At 37.5% G+C, this 26,515-nt stretch overlaps 1 protein-coding gene across 1 annotated transcript in view; it reads left to right on the forward strand.

The window, feature by feature from the left end:
• The first annotated feature begins 1,287 nt into the window (after positions 1 to 1,287).
• Positions 1,288 to 26,515, forward strand: part of cacng7a (calcium channel, voltage-dependent, gamma subunit 7a) — a 60,376-nt gene continuing 35,148 nt past the window's right edge. The window contains exon 1 of the mRNA XM_059350567.1: positions 1,288 to 1,401. The gene's annotated coding sequence lies outside the window, so the exon portion shown is untranslated. The remainder of the gene's footprint in view (positions 1,402 to 26,515) is intronic.

Below are 26,515 nucleotides of genomic sequence, written 5' to 3' on the forward strand. Positions count from 1 at the left end.
TGAAGCTGTCGGGCCCCCGGCAGGTCCCTGCTAAGCCCAGCTGCCATTTAAATATTTCTAAAACCCCTTAAATTCCATATAATCCTAATATTTCATGCAAGTGTTCAACTGATGATGTAATAATAATGTTCAACTATTCTTTCACATTATTTCCTTATTCTTCATCGTCATTATTGCATCGTTGTCACTTAAAAACATGTAAAATCACTTATAACATACCAATCCCAATGTTCTCATCTTAGATTTGGTCTTTTTTTATATATATTTCAGTGGATATGTTTTAATACAAAGCAGTTCATAAACCAATAACACCTCTGGCCCTCATAGCTTCTTCTGTAGGTTTGCAGATTGATAAATTTAAAATTACATAATTAGTAACACAATGCTAATTACTGCTGCACTTTTTAATCAGTCTTGATGCAAAAGCGGTGATTATTGTTATCAAAACCAACTGCTGATGGACATTAAAGGTCCATAAAATGACAGAATATCTAATAATTATTGCTCTGTGTTTTTAACATTTTTAACTGATAACTCTACATTATTGGTCTCTATTAGTATTTCATCACCACTTATTGAGTAATAATGTAGTTAATGTCACATTATGCACACATTTGTTCCAGATAAACAGTTTAAATGACATTTCTGACTCATTTAGAGGGACATTTTAAAAAAACAAAACTGTTCCGAATCAATGCATCTGAGTTAATATGACTTCTCTGGCTGGATTTATTCACTGCTGTCAGTTATTATGGAGAGAATAAATGAATGCACACTCTCACTACAGATTCATGTTGTGTGTTTTGTTCATTAATGAGTTACACGATGCTAATTGTTGCTGTATGTTTGAATCAGTCATGCTGTCAGCTTGCATGTTGTGTCCTCAATTCCGGCCAGCACGCTCTCATGCCATGCTGTCTTTCTCTGCGCGCGCGCGTGTGTATGCGCGTGTGCGCGCGTCTTCTTCTCCTCCTAGCCTACATCACTGTAACCCCCTCCTCTCCTCTCCTCTCTTCTCCTTCACACATACACACACACACACACACACACACACCAGTCCCACCTCCCTTATACCCAAACTACAGTGAAGCCCATTCAACCGATTCTCCGCAGTGCTGAAAGAGCAGAGTGAAGTAAAGAAGGAGAAGGAGGAGGAGTGAAAGAGGGGGAGAGAAAAGAGAGGAGAAGAGGGAAGATACGGGGAAACACGAAAGAGAGAGAGTGTGTGCAGCGAGAGAGAGAGAGAGAGAGAGAGAGAGAGAGAGAGAGAGAGAGAGAGAGAGAGAGAGAGAGAGAGAGAGAGAGATAAGGGGGGGAAACTGCAAATTTGGTGGCCAGGCTTCCCAGTGCGCACAGATCTCTCGTCGGCTGCACCGTCCGACCAGCTCTCCGCTCTGCAGGGTGAGTAAAGCTTCATTTTTTAACTGCCTTACAAAAAAAACCCTCCATTCCTCCCCATGCATCCCTCACCTCACTCCAAACCTCCCTCTGCCTCTCTCACATCTGCTCTGAAGCCACTCGCACTCTTGTTGAGGTGAGCTCCGCTTCTTTTCCGTTGCGCACGTCAGGACTTCTGTTTCGGCTGCAGGGATGAGAGAGAGATGATGCTCATGCATGTGACTGTGTGTTGACAGAAGAAAAAAAATGTCAGCCTCCCCCACCTTTAAAAAAAAGAAGCCAGGGATGTTGTATAAGAGAGGAGCCCCAAGTGTTTCTGCACACCTCGGTGTAAGGAGACAGAGAAAGAGAGGAGAAGAAGAAGAAGGGGATGTGCGCGGTTTTGTTGACAGCCGCTGATGAGCGTGTGTGCACGGCTGCTCCCCGGCCTGTTAGCGGAGGAATGCACTGTACGGTGATTAGTGTGGCGCATTTGTGAAGGAGCTGTTACACTGTACAGTCAATATAGAGTCTGGAGGAAAAGCACAGGGAAGCGGCGTCGCTCCCAGCGGCGCGTGGAGGAGAGAGGGAGGGAGTGAGTGAGGGTGGGAGGGGTACGGAGGGGAGGGGAGGCAAAGCGTGTGTGTGTGTGTGTGTGTGTGGATGATGTGATTGTGTCACCACAGTACATGTGTGTATCAGAGAGAGAGAGAGAGAGAGAGAGAGAGAGAGAGGGGAGATAGGGAGGAGAGACCAGGAGTGAGGTGTGTGTGTGTGTGTGTGTGTGTGTTTGTGTGTGTGTGTGTGTGTGTGCTCGAAAAAGTCTTGGCTCCTTCTTGGGGAACCCATCCTGTGATACTGTTCCAGCAGACTGCAGCACTCCTTATTGGGTCCATCTCTCTCTTTCTCTGCTTACTGTATATATGTATGCATAATGTGTGTGTGTTTGTGTGTGTGTGTTTGTGTGTGTGTGTGTGTGTGTGTGTGTGTGTGTGTGTGTGTGCAGACAGGAGTGAGAGAAAAACACAAGCTTCTTGTTTTTCTTTTTCCAATTTTTGCAGCTTTTTCCACATTTCTGCATTGTGGTAATTAAAGTGAACCACTGTATACTCTGTTAGAGGAGATCTGCAGAGGCTGCAGCGTGCAGCATAGAATGAGAGGATGATGAAGCTATAAATTAATTAATATCACAACAGCTTTCAGAGTGTTAAAGCAGATTGTAATGGCATGTCAATGTCTCTCAGATTCACGTATGGAGCAGTTTGTAGAAGGTTTTGCATTTGTAATGCTGCATTGATGTCATGTGGAAAGGAAAGCATCAGACATTGGAGGCTGTGTGTTACCAGTAATAAATGTTATAGTAGTTACAGTGTTAGTGGTATGTAACATAATGTGTATTTACCATGTGAGCATTAAATATGGTGCAGTGGCCTTGATTTGTAGAGCTTTATCATAATCAAGATTCAGTCTCAATTATCCCCCAGAAGGACATCCAAGAATTATATATATGGGGACTTATGGCATATGGCATGAATGCAGCATAAACAGGAACTTTCTGCTGCACAATTCTTTGACTTTCTAGCTGACTGCATTACATAAATTCTAGCCCTCTCTCTGGACTTGTTATAAGAGGAATTAATGCATTGAGAAAAGTAACCCCTAAGTTTGAAACTTGGCTGGCCTAGAGGAAAACCTTGCCAGAGTGGCCTTGGATAAGGAGTATTTGCAGCCAATATTTGGCTTTCTGTCATGCTGTATGTTTCCTGCAGCAGTAAAATCAGTTTGTTCAGATTAAAACTGGAGGACAGGAACGAATGAAGCAACATAGATGAACATGTGACAGTCCTACACACTCTTGGAAATGCTTTGCACCGTGGCCAGTAGCACCTTCCTGCAAAGACAGAGAGCCACGCCAAGAAAAAATGAATTCACTGCTAATCATAGATCACGTCCATATGCAATTGTTTCAGCCATATAAAACCTCAAAATCAGGGGTCCTGATTCCTAAATAAGCTCCCCTACTGGTGGCAGGAGATCATCTTACCTAAACGTAACAGTCTCTGTTCTAAATACGTCATTAAAGTTATGAAATATAGACATAGTCATAGTTTTCTTAGGCTGAAGCAGCAAAACGTACATTTTTCGGTGTAGAAAAAGACGGTTAAAACAGTAAAACAGTTAGATGTCACTTCCACCTTCACGTCCCTCATCTAATACGGCCACCAGAGGGCGCCACTAACTATGAAAAAATGCGGTTTGTAATAACCTGCTGCACCGCATCTGCCCTTCATTATCAGGACTGTTGTTCTGCTGTTATGCATCAAGTATAATATCCAGCTACACTAAATGCACAATGACATAAATAAGAAAAAAACAGGGTACCGGTCCTGTAAGCTCAGTGCAGGAGGTCAGGAGGTCACATAAAACAAACAACTGTTTAGTTCCCTGCAAAGACGTTTACAGATCTGCACTGTTTCAGCTATCTAAAACCTCAAAATCAGGGGTTGGTGTCCCAACAAATGCTCTAAAGCATACAACAACATAAATCGGGATTCCTTTTTCATTTTAGCGTCCCTACTGGTGGCAGGAGATCATCTTACCGAAAAGTAACGGTCGCTGTTCTAAGTACGTCATTAAAGTTGTGAAACTGTCTTTTCTTAGGCTGAAGCAACAAAACTACTTGTTTAAGGTCAGGGGGAAAGTATATGCTTCAGCGTAGAAAAAGGCAGTTAAAAGAGTGAAACAGTTAGGCGTCACTTCCTCCTTCCCATCTTTCATACCTACTAAGGCCACCAGAGGGCGCCATTTACAATAAAAAGTATAAAGAATGCAGTTTGTAATAACCTGCTAGACCTGCACTGTTTCAGCTATCTAAAACCTCAAAATCAGGGTGAAAATCAAAATTGGTGGCCCAACAAGTGCTATAAAGCATACAACAAAATAAAGTGTGATTCCTTTTTCATTTTAGTGCCCCTACTGGTGGCAGGAGATCATCTTACCTAAAAGTAACGGTCGATGTTCTAAGTATGTCATTAAAGTTGTTAAACGGTCAAAGTTTTCTTAGGCTGAAGCAACAAAACTACTTGTTCAAGATCAGGGGGAAAGTATATGCTTCGGCATAGAAAAAGGCAGTTAAAACAGTGAAACAGTTAGACGTCACTTCCTCCTTCGCATCCCTTATACCTACTACGGCCACCAGAGGGCGCCATTTATTATAAAAACTATAGAGACTCCGGTTTATAATAACCTGCTGCACCCAATCTGTCCTTCATTATCAGTACTGTTGGTTTCTACTCTTATACATCAAGTATAATGTCCAGCTACAGTAAATGCACAATAACGACTCAAGTATAAAAACATGAAGCAGCTTTTCCAATTGAAAATAAGAAAATAAGGAGTACTGGTAAGCTCAGTGCCCTGTTCAAGAGGTCAAAGGTCACGTATAACAAATAACCGTTTAGTTTCCCCGCACGGCCGTTTACAGATCTGCACTCTGGTTGTATAAGATGATGATGATCATCAGTTGGCGTGCAGCTCTCTGAGGTGAGTGGAAATGAATCACACAGTAACTTCAGTTGTTTAAAGGGCTGATTGATGGTGTGAGTCACCAACAATAGCAGGATCAGTGCTGCAGTTGCTACCGGGGGTTACTCAAGAGACTGTAAAGTCCTTGAGATACATTCGTCCACCGGAGAGATAACAACACGTCTCAGCTGTCATATTTATACCCCGGGACTCCACATTTCATCTTTTAGTGCAAGTTCAGTCAGCAACTGGATGATTTGGTTGTGGCAAATTATCAACTTTAACCCTGAAGAATTTACAGAGATTTAACCCTCTGGAGTCCACAAAAACGCCGGAGTGCGACTTCTTCATGACGTCACAACGTATAAAATTTCAGCAGCATGGAGCCCTGCTGGCAGCTGAACTCTAAAGTTTTGGCTTTTCCAGAAGTTTCCATGTCCCATTTAATGCATCAACCCTTTTTTTTTTAGCAGTGCAATAACATGATTTTATTTTTTTGCAGAGATTTTTCTAACTTAGCTTTGTGCATTTAGCATTTCTAATGCCATCTTTTGTGTTTAGTGTTTATATATATATATATATGTGTGTTTGTGTTTGAGTGTGTTTGTATGTGTTTTTTGTAATTTTGTGTGTGTTTTTGGTTTGTTTTTCATGATTTATGTGTTTTATGTGTGGGGTTTTTTTGTGTTTTTTTTGTGTTCAAAATGTTGATCCAGTAAGTCAAAATGAAAAAAATAACCAGGTCATATAGGTGAGGTTGTCTTGAAAACAATGATACCAACATGGCATGGTAAAGATTTTTAAGTGGTTTATACAGGCAGAATGAAAAGGAGTCCAAAACCGACAAAATAGCCCCAAACTCCAAAGGGTTAAGTAATGTGAATGCTTAGACTTCTAAGGATTAATAGGGTCTTTCACCACATATTAACCAGCTTTGATTGTTTCCAGCAGTATTAATTTCTGCGCGTGACGATTGGTCTTTGATTGACCAGTTGGGTGACGGTGAAAAACGGCAGCAGCCTTTTATCGTTTACCCAAAGTTGAACATTTTTCAAGTCTTGGTGACAAGAAAAAAAGTGCAGATTTTGCTTTTCTCATCGAGCTACTGGTGTTTTTAGCATAGTGTAAATACACAGAGCTCCCATTGCAGAGGATTAAAAAAAAAAGCTGACCTCGGGAAAAAAAAAGATTTGGTGGACGTACAACACAAGCAGGTGGAGTGTGCTCAGTGCACCGTGACTGATTGAGTTAATGTAGAGATAACGTGGATGTTTGAAGAGAAGTGGATACAGTGTTGGAGGCAGGACCGTGAAAGCTGCTCAGTACAAGTTCAACTTCTACGAATAAAAAATACTTGCTCTTCTGCACTGAAGACTTCCAACTTTGTCCAGTTTAGTGCTCTGCTAACTTAAATATGAATAAAACTATAAAATCTTACGGCTCTACTAGACTTTCCAAATGTTATCCGACCAAATGGATCAAATTCCGACAGTGAAATTAGTCATTTTGTGGGTTGTGATGTTCGAAAAACATTACCCGCTGCTGATATAAGTCTGCAGGAAAAGTCTTTCTGGGTGCTCATGATGTTCCAGATATTCCATCGTTTTGCAGCAATGTCAAATCAGCATCAATGTCCAGTGCTATTCCTGGGGGCTCACAGATATTATCCGTCCATTTTCATCTGCATTTCCGCGGCCGGGTCGCGAGGGCAGCGGGTTAAGCAAATATTTGAGGTGTCCGTGTCCCCAGCAATGACCTCCAGCAACTCCTGGAGAACCCAAAGAGACATTCAGCATCCTGGGTCGAGCCCAGGCCCTTTTACCAGTTAGACTTATTGGAGCACCTCCAACGTTTTCAACCATCGGTAGAGATAACGTGCACATTTTTGTCCCTCGTCGACAAATCGTTTGGTTGAAGAGTAAGTCTAGTTTTTTCTAGCCTCCCAATACTGATGTGAGGAAAGGTGTGAGGGCTTAAGGTTTAACATAGGGATGGGAATAATTAATCAATGATCGATTAACGGTCGTTAAGAATTTGGTCGAGCACGTGGAATTTCATCAATCTGTGTATCGATCACTTTATCGATCTTAACTGAAACGCGGCTGAGCGTTCAGTTCTGTGGCTGTACGTCAATACGCCAATGAGCTGAGAATTAAGTTGGATAAAGCTACAGTTTGCAAACTGAAAGTTGCAATAACAATTATAGAACACACATTTAATCAAAACTAGCTTACTGTATCAAACCTTGCTGGCATGAATTACTACATTTAATTTTATCCAAAACTTATTTAAACACAAAACACATTTAAATATGCAGATTCCTGTGAAAACTAACCTCAGGCCTCTTCGGGAGCTAAAACATAAAACATTGAACTCCTTGATGTTACCTTTTAAATTCACTTGAGTGAAGTATCTTTCGTCCTTTCAAAATAAAAGCGTCAGCAATCAAAACAGGTTTTTGCACAGTACTGTATATATATCTTTTATTTTGCCCATGTATGCATGTTTACATACAAACTGCAGTATGTATAAAAACATAGTGATTAATCGAGTAATTGATCGTTAACATTATAGATGTTCCAGTTGGCAGCTTTCTTCCAAATGCCCATCCTGAGTTTAAAATACTTCCAATACCATTTGTTAGAAGTAAGCAACAGTCAAGTTGGACCAGATTCCCCCAGTGGGTAAGGTCCTTTAAGGTTCAAAAACCTAAACTAAAAATACATCAGTGCAGTCAAGCAGAAAACAAAGCTGCTTTTTTCTGACAAGCAGGCATTTTAGAGATGCTAGCTTTCCAGCCAACAGCAGTTTTATATTTTCAGTGTTTGTATCATGCACAGTTAAGGTTGATTCCCCCTCCGGCCGAAGCCAAATGTGACCTCAAATTACACAACATTCAAGCTGAGTGAAGGTGAATGGATGTGTGCGACCGGTTATTTTATTTTGGGGCTTTTGTGAATACTGCTCTGCCTGCACATATACAGGCATGTAGGATGTGTCACACTTCACACTGCCTGCCAGCTGTGGTGCATGTGTGTGACGTAGAGCATGTGTGTGTGTGTGTGTGTGTGTGTGTGTGGTACAAGGACTTTCCTCTGTTTTTGGGCCAAGGTCTTTCCCTGTAAGCTCCCTTTCCTTTTCTTTCCTCTTCCTCTGTACACTGCAAAAAAAGCCAACTTGTATTTTTTGGCCTAAAACAGTGATTTAAGTTGGTAAAACTTGGAAATATAAATTATTGACATTTAGGGCAATAATGTAAGTTAGCACAACAAAGGAAGCCAGTTGTCTGCTCAAAAACAAGTTGGTGAGTTGTTGTTACTTATATCTTTAAGTTGGGGTTCAAAACAAGGGACAATAGTTCTGATAACTCTTATTTCTTTGTTGTGAAATGCGGGAAAGCGGTGAAATTCGGTCATTAGCGAAAGCTAGCGGCTAACTGACGCTAGCGGCTAACTGATGCTAGCGGCTAAGTGATGCTAGCGGTGCTGCTTGTTACAGCTACAAGAGTAGCCATTAGCGTATCAATGCTAACTCAAAATTGTGGTTGCAACATTAGCTGACATTCATAGCGGCGTTACAATCGTGCCAAATTTAGTTTAATTGTCCAACTTAAAATTTTATCGAAGTTTGTTGCCTTGAAATTTTGAGTTCACCCAACTTTTCTTTTTTTGCAGTGTATCTCTGCTTATCTCTCCCTTTATTCTATCTACCTTTCCTCAGCACATTAACAGACAGGCCTTCTCCTCTGCATGTGAGTGTGTGTGTGTGTGTATGAGTGTGTGTGTGTGTGTGTGTGTGTGTGTTTTCTTACCCGGCGCATAAGCTAATTATCTTTATCAGTCCAGCAGTCGTTCTACAGACTACAGGACGAGGGTTTGTTTCCCAAAGCTTTCATCGTCTTAAGTACCGCTTTGAGAAATGAGAGTGTTCTTGCGGCTCCCAGAGACGTGGACGTGCTTCAGCATCGTTCCTACAAATGTCTCGTCTGGAGAATTTTGATGCTATTTTAAAACATAATTAGTTTTGGCCATTTTGGAAGCAAATGTTTCAGCTCCTCCTCTACTTTTCTTTCCCTGCTTGCCCTTTTTTCTCCTCTGGTTTTGCCTTTCTTTCCTCCCTAACTTCTCTATATTCAGTGGCGGTTCTACACAGGGGCCCCTGCTGAGGCCCCTGTGTCAAATTAATAATAAAATTATCAATTTATAACGATGAACAATGGAACAATTCTAACCTTTTTTTTGTTCAAACAATATTTCATTGTACTCAAAAGGAACCCAGAATGTGTACATTGTATAATAGTTTAATTATGCAATAAAATATTGTGTGTGTATATCAATCAATCAATCAATCAATCAATCAATCAATCAATCAAATTTTATTCAAAACTCAGGGTCCATAGGAGTCAGATATTAAAAACAGGAACAATACAGAAAATAAATTACACAGCAGACAAAAACATAACAGAAATCATTCTGACTGTACTGCACTGTCAAAATAAAAAAGTGATTGTGCACAAAAATGAGAAATGCCATTTTTATACAAAAAAACTGTTATTGTTGGTGAGTCTCATTATTTAAATCAATGTATTTGTATCTTCCAAATATACTTAAATGAGATGTTTAAATAAGCTAAAATAAAGATTTTGAATGCTAAAATATCATCTTAACCATTTTTTATGTGCTAATGTGCCCCTCTGATTAAACACTGGCCAGAGTGAAATTGGTCTAGATACGCCGCTGTCCATATTCTTACTTTCCATAATCCCATTGACTTCTTTGTGTCCTTTCCCATCCCTTGTTTCCAAATTAATCTGGAATTCTTTCATGCCATAGATTTTTATGACCTTATCCTCTTGTCCCCGTCTTTATTTATTACCTCTGTCCTTTAACTCTATGGAGTCTTGGGCTATTTTGTTCATTTTTTAATCCTTTTCGTGTCTTTTTGTGACTTTTTTGGTCATTTTGTGTCTTCTGTGTTTTTTTGGTCATTCTGTCTTCTCATTTTGTGTGTTTTTTATGTAATTTTGTGTCTTTTTGTAATTTTGTGTCTTTTTGTGTTGTTTTTTAGTCATTTTGTGTCTTTTTTTGGTCAGTTTGTGTCATTTTGTGTTTTTTTTGGTCATTTTGTGTCTTTTTTGTCATTTTGTGTCTTTTTTTAAGTCATTTTGTCTTTTTTTAGTCATTGTGTGTCTTTTTTAGTCCTTTAGTCCAACATAAAATGTGATTTTGAATCTTTTTTTTAACTTTCAAAACACTATCATGCTCAATAAAAAAAATTAAATGTGTCAAATGTGAACAAAGGTGTCAAATCTAACATATAAGAGGGTTCCATTCAGTTCTATGATTTTATACTAAATCTATTTGAGCTTGTCTCCAGTTTTACTTGGTATATCATCATCAAACTGAAACTGGCCTCATGGAGTTTACAGCCATAACTTTAGAGGTAAATGTACAGTAGGGCTCCACGCTGCTTTGTTTTCTAGTCTGATGTGATGAAGAAGTCTTTTGGAGACTCCAGAGGGTTAATCATCCTCTTCTCCACTCTTCATCTTGTCTTCCATTCTTCCCATCTTTAAATATCCCTCTCTTCTGCTGCCAGTTGGCACACGCCTCTCACTGCTGACAGAGGGACATATTGCCTTCTCAACAGAAAACAAACCCCACCCCCACCCTCCACGCTGTAGCGAGCTAACCTGGGAACGCCATCTGTGGAGCCACGCCCGGCGCCGTGGGACCTGGAGTTTCGTGGAGCTCAGCAGTTGCTCTGCCCTGCTTCATATTGACCCGTCTTTTCATCTCTGTTTCATCTCATTCCCTCTTTTTTTTTTTGTTTCTTTCTTCGCCACTTCATCGCCGTTTGCCAAGATTTCAGTCCTCGCGGGGCGCCCGTTATAGCCAGTTTCCAAGAAGTCAAAAGAGAGAGTGTTAAAATAGTGATTCATATTGGTGTCACAGTGTTTGTTGTAGGGAAACAGAACTAGTAGTAGACGGTAATTAGTCCAAGTTAATTGAGCACAACCCAAATGTACAAAAATACCCCAATATTTTCTCCCCAGAGTGTGGTCTAAATATTGTTCTAAAGCTTCTTCTGCATCACCAGCAGCTTCGTTATTCTGCTGTCCAATACTAGGACTGCTTTAGATTAAACCCTCCTGTTATGTTCGTTTTTTCAGGAACAGCATGTTTATTAACCAAAAGTGTCAGAAACTAAAACATCCAAATAAACATTGTTTATATTTCATTCAAAACTCCATTACTAACCATTTAAATCAATATTTAGTGCAATGGTGTTCTTTACCTCTCGCAGATCAGGTTCAATGAGGATAATTTACTCTTTTTTATCATAAAAATACATGCAATGGTACACTGGAAATACCTATATATAAAATATAATGGTTTTACATGAATGAATGTACTTAGTTACATTCCACCACTGTTAAAGTGTGACTCCAGCTGTTCTGATTTGAGAAAAAGGTGATAAATAGTTTAAAAGTTTGAAAGTTTTCCTCCGACTGGGAGGTAAAAGTTATAAAGTGATAAACTTTTGTCTTCCAGTGACTTATTCACTGCTTCTTTTATAATGTGTCTGTTGTGTCTTTTTTAGTTATTTTGTGTCTTTTTTGGTCATTTTGTGTCTTCTGTGGGTTTTTTTTGGTCATTCTGTCATCTCATTTTTTTTGTCATTTTGTGTCTTTTTTTAGTAATTTTGTGGTGTTTTTTTTTTTGTTGTAATTTTGTGTCTTTCTGTGTATTTTTTTTTTGTAATTTTGTGTCTTTTTTAGTCATTTTGTGGGTTTTTTTTGTAATTTTGTGTCTTTTTTGGTCAGTTTGTGTCATTTTGTGTCTTTTTTGGTCATTTTGTGTCTTTTTCAGTCATTTTGTGTCTTTTTTTAGTCATTTTGGCTTTTGGAAATGGAAATACCTATATATAAAATATAATGTTTTTACATGAATGAATGTACTTAGTTACATTCCACCACTGGACAAATGTGAATCCAACTGCTCTGATTTGAGCGGAAAAAGGTGATAAATAGTTTAAAAGTTTGAAAGTTTTCCTTTGACTGGGAGGTAAAAATTATAAAGTGATCTTTTGTCTTCCAGTGACTCATTCACTGCTTCTTTTATAATGTGTCTGATTTCTTTATATCCTGTATTAATCCCTTATTAATGCTTAATTTTATCTCATAGCCAGTTTTACCTCCGTCCACAGTGTTTGTGTGCCTCGCTGTGTCTTTATTCATTAAGGGAGTTGCACGGTTAGCGACACAATAATCAGTGATAAAGCGGCTCATTGATAGTAGATAAAAACCTTTTCTCACACTGTAGCGCACAATGGGCTCTTTATTAAGTAAATGGCCTATTTCCGGAAATTAATTCATATGTACAAAGCTCCTGATTAAGGGAACTTATTAGCACTCCTACACTGACAACCCCAGCTTTAATGCCTTAATTAGCAATGCACACTCATTCATTAAGTTGGACTTCATTGAGGATGCTTCTAAGCCTCCAATAAAATTAAACAGAATTAATAATGGATCCAAATAAAATTCAAATTATGCCGAGGACTATTACGCCGGGCCTGTTGCTTTGTAATAAAGAGCGAAGCCAGTGGATTAAATTTAACCTTCGGCAATGTTCCTTTTTTTACTTTTGGAAAGTGTGCTGAAGGGGCGCAGCTGACTGGAGAACAGCGCCGCCGGCTCTCTCAGCGGACCATTTTATAGTCGCAGAACATAAATAGTCACATATTGATGTAGTGTGAGATGACAGGCAGCAGGGAGGAGAAAGAAAGATCAAATAAAGCTGATAACAGAGAGCGTTTTCTGCAGGACGTCCCTGACCTCTGACCTCCACACAGCCTAGCACAGAAATAAATAAGTGTATAAATAACACGTCTGAACATGCAGGATGTGATTGTGATTGATGCAGTGGATAGAGAACCAAGACAAGATGCTGCTGTAAAGGAAGATAGTCGTGCACTCAAAGCTGTGATGCAAAGAGCGTTGTGGTAATTCACCAACATTTTGACATAACAGTTCAAGGTGTGAATCAGCAGAGCCCACAATATGATTTTTTCCCCGATATCGATTTAATATTATTGTAATTTTATTCTGTACTACGTCTGATATACCACATAATATTTACTATAACCATGTTTGGTATTTGGTATTTTCTTAGCACAAAATATATATATTTTATATATTTTATTGTTATTTTCAATCTAAGTCCTTTGCTATAAGTTTAAAGGTCCATTCTGACCTCCTGAGTGTGTAACAGTCAGCTTCAAGCCAGAGACTCCTTGGAAAGTAATGACTTGATACTTTGAGATTTGTCATAAAAAATACAAAATTACCCAAAAAAGAATCAAATTGACCACAAAATGACACAAAATGACAAAAAAAATACACAAAATGACCAAAAAAGGACACAAAATGACAATTAAAAACACAAAATGACAAAAAAAGACACAAAATTACCAAAAAAGGACACAAAATGACTAAAAAAAGACACAAAATCACAAAAAAACACAAAATTACCAAAAAAAGGACACAAAATTACCAAAAGACACAAAATTACCAAAAAAGACACAAATTGACCACAAAGTGATAAAAAAAAGACACAAAATTACCAAAAAAGGACACAAAATGACTAAAAAAAGACACAAAATCACAAAAAAACACAAAATTACCAAAAAAAGGACACAAAATTACCAAAAGACACAAAATTACCAAAAAAGACACAAATTGACCACAAAGTGATAAAAAAAAAAGACACAAAATGACCAAAGAAGACACAAAAAGACTAAAAAGACACAAAATGACAAAAAAAAAGCTGACTTCCAAAATGATTTGGCGACCCCCAGAAATCATCTCGCGACCCCAATTGGGGGTCGCGAGATGATTTCTGCCCCAACCCCAAGGTTGAGAACAGCTGTATTAGAGTGTATGCTGTATCCATTTTCCCCCAGCTCTACTAACAGTCTTCTTAAATTATTGAGAGACAAACATTAAAACATTAAGCCTGAGCTCTATGAAACAGAGAAGCTTCTCAGTGACATTTTCATATTTTTGAAGGAGTAAAACCTGATGCATGAATCATTTAAAGGTCACGTTATCAAAACAGTTTAATCATCAGCTCAGTGTATCAAAGGATACAAAATACTGGTGGAACCTTCAGAAGAGAGAAAACTAAACAATGTAAAAGTAACAACACATGTAATAAGAGACTGTACAGTACAGTGTGTCAGAAAAAAAAAGTCTCCATCTAAATATTGGAGCAGCTCCGTGTCTAGAATACTACATAGACGCTATTTTAGGGGAAAACCAACACGCCCCCGGCTCTGACTGGGTTCCTAAAGAGGAGATCTTAAAGCAGGGAGATCCAGCTTGCTTTGCCTGGGGCCAATAAACAAACATCAATATTTATCAGGTAAAATGAATAAACATTAGATCTTTAACTCATTTATACATTTAACTTGTCCTATATAAACCTGCAAAGAAAAGACAAAAGTGGAGAAATGGAGGAACACTTAATATAATAAGTTATTTTCCTTTATTTTGTGATAAATTACTGTATTTTAATAAAAAAAAGAACGAGCTTGGTAGAGGTTTGTCCAGGCAGTTGGTATTCCTGGTGAGTTTTTATGTGTAACTTTGGTTACATACAGTATATCTACTTATATATATATATTATGTATATTATATATGTATATAATTTCTACTTATTCAGCAGCAAAGTGGCCGATAGAAACTGGTAGAAACACCACTAAAACCTTCATTAAAAAGCGTCTGCAACATGTTTTGTCGACAGCACTTTTTTAAAACAGGTAAAATGAATAAACATTAGAATCTTTGAATTTTAACTAATTTACTAATTTATTAATGGCCTTTAAGTCAGATAATCCAGTTTCCCCTCAAGGCATTCTCCTGATATCACATTCACAAGAATGGAACAAGCTTGAGGTCTCAGTGATCTTGACCTTTGACCTTTGAGCTCCAAAACATAATCAGTTAATCCCTGACTTCAAATGGATATTTTTGCCAAATTTGATTAAACTCCCTTGAAGCGTTCTTCAGATATCACAAGAATGGGACGGACAGCTCGACCACATAATGCCTGGGGCCGAGGCTCCAGCCGACAAGCTGAGGCATACAGATAGAAATAATATCATTAGAAATAAGTAGAAACATAAATAAATAAAGGTAGAAGTGAAGGTTAAATGCAGCACTGAGAGAGCAGCTCAGGGTTCCTGAACGAGTAAACATGTACAGTCTGAAATTATTTGTTTGTCCTTTTGTACATCATCACCCTGTTAAAATAATCGACCAACTCATTTTTTGTTGTTGTATGTTTTGCAGGAAACACTAAAAACTTCACTAAAAGTGTAACATATGACATTTATTGATCATTTCACTCAAAAAGGATGTAGTGATAATAGTGATAACACTGTGTGTACATTATGTAATTTAAGAGAAATAAATGACTTAGGCAATTTTTTGAACATGCCTTTGTGACTTAAGCAAGATATGGTAACACTTTATTTTGAAGGTGTCTACATAAGAGTGACACAAGCCTGTCAGAAACATGACATGACAAGTATCATGAGCATTAATGTTACTTTAAAGTGTCATTAATGTTCATGACACATCCCATGTCATGTTTTTGACACGCTCATGTCACTCTTATTTAGACACCTTCAAAATAAAATGTTACCATATATTGCTTAAGTCACAAAGACATGTTAAAAAAATTGCCTAGGTCACATTTTATTTTGACTTTGCATAATAAATCCGCTTAAGTCACACACTTGACAAATGTCATTATCTTAAAGGGGTAAAATCACATGATCTGATCAACTGAGGATGGAGGTGATTTTAGGTGGCCGGCGTCATGAAGAGATGATTTAGGCAAAAAACAACAACAATTTTGAAAAAAATGACTTAGGCGGTTATTTTAACAGTGTGACGATATGTTTATTTATTAACAGTCTCTTTAACCACAAACATGCTGAGTCGAAAAAAATCCAAAAGAGCCTAAAGAGGAGGGATATCTACCTCTGGTAGAGAGAAACTAAACGAGTGGTTCTGACAGGAGAGAGGAGAGTCAGGCTGGTTTTCAGCACCACGCTGGTGGACAGCTCCCCATCCTGCTGCTCACTGCAGAACAAACCAACAGTGCTGGAAACAACCATCGTAAAGTCAGACTCTTCCATACAAATGTCAAATCAGTGCTTCTGTAGTTTAGTAGTCATATACCAGTTCTCACCACCATCTGAATGTGGAAACATTCAGCCTGAACCACCTCCGAATGTGGTTTTTGACATCCGATCTTGTGTATTTAGAGCTGTCCACTTGTGTTCGGATCACTCAGACCAGGGCCGGCTCTAGCCCATTTGGTGCTCTAGGCGAAATCCATTCATATTAAACAGCTCCGCTTGCTGTTTCACGGAGGGGGGAACTCCCGTTTTTGTTTGTCCATGGTGCCAACCAGGCTATATAATACAACTGTCTGTCTATATAATCATTAACTTACAAGTAAATTTGCAAAGAAGCACAGCTGGAGACCGCTAACAAAGTTAGAGACAAGAGAGACGATGAAAGGGCAAACCCCGCGAAAAATGCGCTGAACTGTGTTAAGCTAGCGTTGCTTTATTTCAACCTAGCTAGCAAGCTATTACAAATGGAACGTCTTCATACAAAACGGCATTTAAAAAAGATGACATAACGTTACCTTGATATTGGGACTTCTTCTCCTCCTCTTTTCTTCTCTTTCGCCACTGCGCACCGGAGAGCTTTGACGGCCGTTTCATCTTGCAACATTTATCAAAACATAACGTGTCTGTCACTTGACGTGACCTGACCTCTGACAGCGATCTGACCGTCTAAAGGGGGGCAAGGCAATGACCACACGTCACATGACTCAGCACCACCAAGTGACAAAATATCAGTGTTTATCTGTTTCTTTATTTTGTTAATATTTAACAAGAGTGTTCAAGACAGAACACGAAGCGAGGGCAACAATGGGCATCGAAAATTATTATTATTATTATCATTTGGCGCTCTAGGCGACCGCCTATGTCGCCTATGCCTAGAGACGGCCCTGACTCAGACCACATGTTACTGCTAAATGGAAACAGCGTCATAGTTCAAGCAGCACAGAAAAGACCCAGACGGAAACAAGTTGTCTACAGCCTATAGGAGTATAAAAGGCATAAGTCAAGTAAGCCATGTAACAATTCCTGGACATAAAAAGGAAAAATCTTTGGCAAAACATTCGTCTTTCACCCTACACTCCCTCATTTCTTTCCTCCTCCTTCCACCTCCTCTCCTCCTGCTCTCCCTCTCTCTCTCTCCCCTCTCTCCTTCCTCCCCACATCATTACCTCTGCCTGTTTGTTCCTAAGCACCACAGCTCCATTCATCTGTAATTCATTACATCGCCTCTGCTCCGGGATCCTCCCAGCACACACGCACAGTTAGTTAGCGGCTGGTGCGACCTGGGAATAGTGGTTATATTCTCAAGGCTTAAACTACAAAGAGAACCTCATCCCAGCCCATTTGTTGTCAGCTATCTCAGCAAACAGCCTGCTACCGTTTAGTGTGTGTGTGTGTGTGTGTGTGTGTGTGTGTGTGTGTGTGTGTGTGTGTGTACATGAGCTTTCTAAAAAACTTTGACCTCTCACAACAGTTCTCATCCTCACGCTTTCTTCAGTCTTTCTGTATTTAAAGAAAAATAAAGTACAGAGGATTAATAGGATTTTTATATGGATATATAAAGAGATTGTCTGGATCCATCAGAAGCCTAAAACATTGTGCTGTTAACATGGTTCCCCACATGTCGGAAAGATTGAGGTCACGTCAAACTGGGACGAGAAATCGATGAGCAGGTCGGCCAAACTACCTCATTCTCTAAAATGATTAATAATAGATTGAAGGTCTCTGTGAGAAACTGACAGCGACCATTGAAATTAATGGTGAGACATTTAAAATTATGAAGACATTAAGGAAAATATGAATAGATATTTAAGAATTAAGCACCAAGTCCTTTGTTTTTCATGTTTTGAGTCTCGTTTTATTACATACATATGTGCCTTGTCGTCATAGGGGTCTTTAAATCGTCTCTTGGTCTTGCACCGCCCCTGTGACCATTTTGCCTTGATCAATCTCAGATTACTCAAACTCAGACTCAAATTACCTGGGGGCCGCTGGAGGCAGTATCAAAATGACCAAAAATAGAGACACAAAATTACCAAAAAAGACACAAAATGACCCAAAAAAGACTCAAAATGACAGAAAAAAACTAAATTACTTAAAAAAGAAACAAAATGACCAAAAATAAACAGAATTACGAAAAAAAGACAGAAAATGATTTTAAAAAAAGAAACAAAATCAATAAAAAAGACACAAAATTATTAAAAAAAGACACCAAATTACCAAAAAAGGCACAAAATGACAGAAAAAAACTAAATTACTTAAAAAAGAAACAAAATGACCATAAAAAAGACACATAATTACCAAAAAGACACACAATCATTTAAAAAAGACACAAACTTATTAAAAAAGACACAAAATTATTTTTTAAAAAGACAAAAAATTACTAAAAAAAGACACAAAATGACAGAAAAAAACTAAATTACTTAAATTACCAAAAAATACACAAAATTATTGAAAAAAAAACACAAAATTACCAAAAAAAGACACAAAATCACCCAAAAAAGTAATTAAAGGGACCTTCCAAACACAACACGGTAAAGTGCCATTCATATAAAACTCACATTAAACTTTCATGTCAAGGTGGGGGCCACAAAATATCGTCACGAGGGCCGCAATTGGCCCGCGGGCCGCAAGTTTGAGATCCATGCCTTATATGGAGCGAGTGCCCCTGCAGAAACACTGGGGGCCCACAGACCCCTCCACCACGTTAAGACATAATAAATAAAGGCATTAAGGTAAATAAAAGCATTACAACCTGTTTGTGTTCCACAGTTTGCAGCCTGAAAACTTGAAATCCTGTTTTCCTTCTGTAATTATCGCTCTCTGCCTTTCAGAGTCTAGTGGATCTGAAACTGTAACATCCAGCCTGCAGTCAGTCTGGAGGACTTTGCACTGTGTGTGTTTTAGTGGAGAGAGAATGTGAAACAGCGTGAATGAAGCAATCTTAAGAAGCGGCGGGGTGAGACAGTTATCTGAGTGCTGCAGGTACTCGGCTCTGTCTCTTCTCTTCTAGTTGCAGGATGGATTTGTGTGTTTTGACTCAGCAGCTCTGAGTCTGACTGCCTCTCATGTTGAGCTGACATTTCCACCACTCAGACTGATGCTTATTTACACCAGCAGAGCGCAAATCACCGTTGTCTCGTTCAGGATGTGACTTTCTGCTGACGTCTCTTCAAGTGTCTCTGGGTGACGTCTCGCTGTTTGACTCTCAGAAAGTCACACTGTCGGCCCTCCGACCCTCCACACCAGGGGGCTCAAACTGGAGGCCCTCATGATGATATTTTGTGGCCCCCACCTTGATATGAAAGTTTGATGTGAGTTTTATTTGAATGGCACTTTACTGTGTAGTGTGTGGAAGGTCCCTTTAATTACTTTTTTTTGGTAATTCTGTGTATTTTTGAAATTATTTTGTGTCTTTTTTGGTAATTCTGTGTATTTTTGAAATTATTTTGTGTCTTTTTTGGTAATTCTGTGTATTTTTTGGTCATTTGGTGTGTTTTTTGTAATTTTGTGTCTTTTTTGGTCATTTTGTCCTTTTTGGTCATTTTCTGTCTTTTTTAAGTAATTTAGTGTTTTTTCAGTCATTTGGTGTCTTTTTTTGTAATTTTGTATCTTTTTTGATTATTTTGTGTCTTTTTTAAGTAATTGTGTGTCTTTTTTGGTAAATCTGTGTATTTTTTGTCATTTTTTGTCTTTTTTATCATTTTGTATCTTTTTTAAGTACTTTAGTGTTTTTGGACATTTTGTGTTGTTTTTCTCTGTCATTTTGTGCCTTTTTTTGTAATGTTGTGTCTTTTTTTGCTCATTTTTAATACTTTATTGCAAGGCTTCTTACCTTCACAAACATAATCAGTCACTTCATTGTCTTTACAATATTGTACCTTGCATTTTTTCCCTTTTTTTCGAGGTATATATTCACAAAGTAAATAACAAACCATAAGGTAAACAAATGAAAATATATACAAGGCAAACTGGTATTTCCCAAATGAGGATCTCAAAGAGGTCATTTTGATACTGCCTCCAGCGGCCCCAGGTAATTTGAGTTTGAGGCTCTACACTTTTACACAAGAACAACTTATTAGACTCTGTACGTTCTGCTGCAGTTATGATATATTTGGGGGGATTGTATTGGGTTGTGTAGGCCTGCTTTATAATGCATGTGTTGCCTGAAACATAATAAATGTTGCACTGTCTGGCACTTTCAAATATTTATAACTTATCCACAAACTGAAGCATTGAGACTTTTTACATGGTGTTTGGTTGGTCAGAAAGCAATGCACAATTATTTATAAAGGGCATTCTTCAACTTGGACCCTGTTTTAGTTTTTTTTTTGGTGTCTAACATGAGTTTTTACAGGCAAACTGGACTCTGAATCAAGTTCTGCCAAGTGGTAGCCAATAGGAGGGCAGACTGGTGAAAAGTGGAAAAATGGAGAAACATAATAAGTGATATACTTTGTGATACATTTTTGCACTTTTTTTGGGGAAAAAAACTTGCCAGAGGGTTGCCTTGGCTGTTGGTATTCTTGGTGTTTTTATGTGTTTTATTTATTAGTAGCGTTGCAGGAATGTAACTATAGTAGCTTTATATTAGAGGTGGGGGGAAAATCAATACAGCATAGTATCACAATATTTTTCGTGGCAATATTATATCAATTCATGGCCGCCGGGCTCACTTTTAGGATTATACTTGAGATACTGGTATCATATGAAACTAGAAGATGTAAAGAATCTATAGGCACCAGAATATACAGTCATGGAAAAAAAAATATTAGACCATTGTTTTCTTCAAATTCTTGTTTATCTTAATGCCTGGTACAACTAAAGGTTAATTTGTTTGGACAAATATAATGATAACAACAAAATAGCTCATAAGAGTTTAATTTAAGAGCTGATATCTAGACATTTTCCATGGTTTTCTTGATAATAGCCAAAATCATTATCAAGAAAACCATGGATATTGGAGGAAAAAAGGGTGGTCAAATATTGTTTTGTCGAAATAACGTTGTAAAGTTAGACTTTCTTTATATTTCATTAAAAATTGAATTAATATACTGGAGATACTGGTATCATATGAAACTAGAAGATCTAAGGCATCATGTGCATCAGGATTTCGTGTCGGATGTTTCAAAGTTCGGCTTTTTTTAATGTTTCATTCATAAAAAAGGAGAGCAGTGAAGCTTAAAGTTTTTGAAAGTTTGATAAAATGCTGCAGTTGTTGTCGTCCAACATGTTTAATATCAGTTGAGTTCAGTTTGACTGAATACTTTGTTGGTCAGTCTGTGGGTTTGACTCATTGTGGAGAAATAAAAAGACTGAAGTGAGATGAATAGACTGAGAATTTTCTCTTATTGGACAAAACAATTTTTGATTGAATTTAATTTTGTGGACACGAAATGCAGTTAAACAGTTAAATCGCAATATATTGTATCGCAATACTCACCATATCGCAAAATGCTTAAAATTGCAATAATATTGTATCGTGACTCAAGTATCGGGATAAAATCGTATCGTGATTGACACCTCGACCATTTCTACTCATTAAGCAGCACAGTGGCAGATAGAAACTGATAAATAAACCAAAACCTTCATCAGGAAGTGAACACCAACGTGTTTTGGTGACAATTCTGCTTGAAATCCGCTGTGAGCGATAAAGTGGAGCTGCAGATGAAGAAAGCTGCCTGTGGAAACCCTTCATGTGACTAATGGAGTAAACATTTTTTTTAAATTGGTCTCATATTGAGCAGAGCGCTGCAGCCGTGAAACAGGCTGCATGAAATCCGTCGTGGCAACAGCACATCAACGTCCACTCCAAGTATTTGTTTCTGCAAAGAGCGGCTCAGATTAACAACATTATGAAACAGAACCCTGCAGAGAAATAAAACATTAGTAACACTTTATAATAACCATCTAAGTGATGTTTATAGATGGTTTATAGACCAATTATTAACCTTTTACAAAGAGCTATTTGCATATTTAATCTTTAAATGTTTTAAACCAATTTCTTAAAGGTATATGAATCATTTCAAAATCATTAACATACTTAATATGATGTTAAAAATGTTATAATGAGTGCAACTAAAATTATTAATAAACTATTAATTATAATTTAATTGTTTGTTAATGGTAAAGTAACTATAAACCTACATTAATATACCATCTATTTGTCATTTATAAATGATTTAGTTAGTTAAAGATTTTTTATTTTTTATTTTTTCATTAATTTAAAAAAAACACAACATAAATCACCAATGGACACAGTAAAAAAAAGAAAAAGAAAAGAAAAAGATATAGAAATAACAACAAAATCACAAAACCAACCTAAATAAATAAATAAATAAGAACTAGTTAGTTAAAGATTAATAAATGATGTATTTACCATTCTAAATGGCCTATATACGGTTTATAAATGATGATTAAACATTAATAAACTATCTGTTTACCATTTATAAATGATGGTTATTGTAAAGTGTTACCAAAACATTTATTCCTTTACCTTTCACTTGATCCAGTCTTTTCGTTATCGCTTCTAAGTCTGAAATCTTTTGAGAGAATTTTAATTTCAACAACATAGAAGAGGGTTTTAAATAGAGGGCCACCCATGTTTATTAGAGCCAGAGATACGGATGAAGAGCTGCAAATAGAAGAGCCGAGAGGCAGCATGCAGCGGAGGTGAAGCAGCTGCTGCAAGGCTGCAAAGCTCTGGAGACTTCCTGTTGGTGCTGTGACCCTCAGAGGGACCACGCTGGTCTGTTGCTGCCTGATGGGCAGATTTAGAACAAGATTTATCCTTGAATGAGACTCGCTTAGACACAAAAACAGACAGAACAAATCAGGTAAAAAGTCAAGAATTTTTTTTTTTTCCAACCTGGTCTCACAGAAATCCGTGAAATAGCCACGGATTTCACTTAACTCAAAATCCGTGGAATAGCCACGGAATCACTCAAATTTCCGTGAAACTGACACGGATTTCGCTACAATGCAAGTTAATGACAGTCATATCCCTTGGCTATTGGTTTGTTCCAAGTCACGTGACTTTCAAGGTCCCAGCGGTCAGAACAAAAAACATGGCGGACAGTTCTCTCATTTTTAGTGAAAAATCAATATTTTGACTTAGTTTCTGCATAAAAATGGATTTTGATCACATTTCTAGCGAGAAATATATGTTTTATTTTCAAAATATTCACTCAGTGAATGTACATCACTTTGTATGTTGGAATAGCCACGGGATATGACTGGCATTAACTTGCATTGTAGCGAAATCCGTGTCAGTTTCACGGAAATTTGAGCGAATCCGTGGCTATTCCACGGATTTTGAGTTAAGCGAAATCCGTGGCTATTTCACGGATTTCTGTGAGATCATGTTGTTTTTTTCTCAGCAGGCTCCTTTCATTAACCCATTTAGGCCTAAAACGCCTGGAAAAAATGCCTGTAAAACCTCTGGGCGATATCAAAATAACCCCCTAAAACCTGAAGTTTGCTTTTCTTCATGTGATCTTTTCTCCTCTACGATTAAACGTGCACATTCTTTCTTTCTGCACGCTCATCACCACCACAACCCTGGCGTGTGAGCCGTTCCCTCTGCAGGGGTTCAGATGTCTGGTTCACCTGAGGCCAGGCGTCTTTTACCATATCAAATATTTGCAACGTGTGACTCATGTCTGAGTGAGCGGATCGTCTGTGACACGGCTGGATCTGCTCTGCAGCGTCTCGCTGAGTGATGAGGTCACTCCTCCTCACTCCTCCTGCCTGACAGACTCTTTCTTTCTTTCTTTCTTTCTTTCTTTCTTTCTTTCTTTCTTTCTTTCTTTCTGCTGCTTATCTGTCTCTCTCCTGATCTTGTCTGCTGACTTCATTTTGTCCTCGGCTGTTTTCTCTTATCGGCTGCGCTGCTTCTCTCCTTTTCTCGTCCTCATAAACAACATTTAAAGAGTCGCTGAGCCTCCTTCAACATCCTGTTTCTGTCAGTTATTCAGAGCAAAACATCAACAACAATCATAAATGTCTCTGGTAACAGACTGTAAAAAGTAAAAAGTTGACAACCGTTCTCATTAACCCTCTGGAGGGTTAAAGCGCCAGAGCACGACTTCTTCATGACGTCAAAAAAAAGACACAAAAATGACCAAAAAAGACACAAAAGAGACAAAATGACTAAAAAAAGACACAAGACACAAAATGACTATACAAAAGAGACAAAATGACCAAAAAAGACACAAAATAACTAAAAAAAGACACAAAATTACCAAAAAAGAGACAAAATGACCAAAAAAGACACAACAGACACAAAATGACCCAATAAGACACAAAAAAAGACACAAACTGACAAGAAAAAAAGACACAAAATGACCAAAAAAGACACAACAACGGACACAAAATGACCCAATAAGACACAAAAAAGACACAAACTGACAAGAAAAAAAGACACAAAATTACCAAAAAAGACACAAAATAACTAAAAAAAGACACAAAATTACCAAAAAAGAGACAAAATGACCAAAAAAGACACAACAGACACAAAATGACCCAATAAGACACAAAAAAGACACAAACTGACAAGAAAAAAAGACACAAAATTACCAAAAAAGACACAAAAAAGAAACAAAAAGACATGAAAAGGATTCAAAAATGGACAAAATATTCCAAGACTCCATAGAGTTTATACAGGCTCAATATCTATATGTTATATATTTTTAAGTATTATTAATATACTGTATAGGCAAAAAGAAAATCACATTTCTGTGAAAAGAAGACACTTCTGTAATTTGTGTTTTAGAATTTATGCCCATTAAAATGAGCATAAACTGTTTTTTATAGCACAATTCATGGTCAACATATGATGATTGCATTTACAGAAATGCAAAGATAACTGTTACAAAACAGGTACAAAATATATTAAAAATAAAGTAATTTTTTAAGGTAAAACACATTAGTTTAAAGCAGGGGTCTCAAACTCAAATTACCTGGGGGCCGCTGGAGATAGTATCAAAATGACCAAAAAAAGACACAAAATGATTTTAAAAAGACACAAAATTACCAAAAAAAGTAATTAAAACTCACATTAAACTTTCATATCAAGGTGGGGGCCACAAAATATCCTCACGAGGGCCACAATTGGCCCGCGGGCCGCGAGTTTGAGACCCATGGTTTAAAGTAATGTTAAAATGTTGTGACTAAAAAAATAGTTTAAAGTTTTCTACAGATGTATAGCTTGTAAAATATATATTTTTTAAAAACAAGAAAAAAAGACCTCCCTCGTGTGATTCTGAAACTTTACTTACTGCAGTACATTTGAACTGTTTTCACTTTCTCCAGCACATTAAAACATATATATGTGTGGGTTGGATATTCTATATGAGCGCCCTCAAAAATAAACAACATAAAGCACAGAAACAAATCGATCGCGGCTCAGCTTATGCATTGCAAATCATATTGATAAACATATTGACACTTTAACACCTACAGCCTGGACATTAAGCTGTATATGTGCATGTATTTCCATAAATCATGTTTACTCACAGCGCTGCACACAATTTATATTTTATAAAATGCAAATTAAGCCGGCGGCATGTTTTATTGAACTTTATGAACGTGGTTCCACTCCGGCTTTAATTAATAGTTCTCTCTGTGGCTGCAGGTGATGTGAACTGCATGAGGCCCGGCTGTTTGGATGATTGTATACAAACTCACAGCAGCAGACTGGCAGCTTGTTTTACTGAGAGTTTAATGTTAGAGTAGTTTGTTTAGGCAGAAATGTCAAAATGACCAAAAAAGACACAAAAAAGACACAAAATGACAAAAAAAAAGACACAAAATAACTAAAAAAGGAATCAACAACAGACACAAAATTACCAAAAAACACACAAAAAAACACAAAAAAGACACGAAAAGACATGAAAAGGATTAAAAATGAAAAAAATATTCCAAGACAATATTGTGCAGAAAGGTGGTGTGAGAGAAGGCTTCTGTTGTGTTTGACCCAAGGTTATTATAGTTAACAGAAACTAACGAAATTATTAAAACTAGAATTGAAAAAACATTTTCGTTAACTGAAATAAAAATAAAAACAAGAGTTAACTAACTGAAACTGTATTTTATGGTTACAAAACGAACTAAAATTATAGTGAAAATGTCCTTTTTTTTCCGTCTTTGTCAACTTTTTTCATACGTAAACCTTTTTGGTTGATATGAAATCTATTTCATCTATTTGGTTTTATGACTTAATAAACTTATTGGAGCTGAAATGGATAATAAAAGGAAATAAAGGGACATTTATTGTGACCTTATTGAATCTGGCACCCAACAAACACCTCATTACAAAAAAACTAAAACTAACACTAAAACTAAACTAATTTTCCAAAAAATAAAAACTAATTAAATTAGCAAACTCACTCTAAAAACTCAT

Source organism: Centropristis striata, chromosome 14, assembly GCF_030273125.1.
Source record: "Centropristis striata isolate RG_2023a ecotype Rhode Island chromosome 14, C.striata_1.0, whole genome shotgun sequence".
NCBI classification, from domain to species: Eukaryota; Metazoa; Chordata; class Actinopteri; order Perciformes; family Serranidae; genus Centropristis; species Centropristis striata.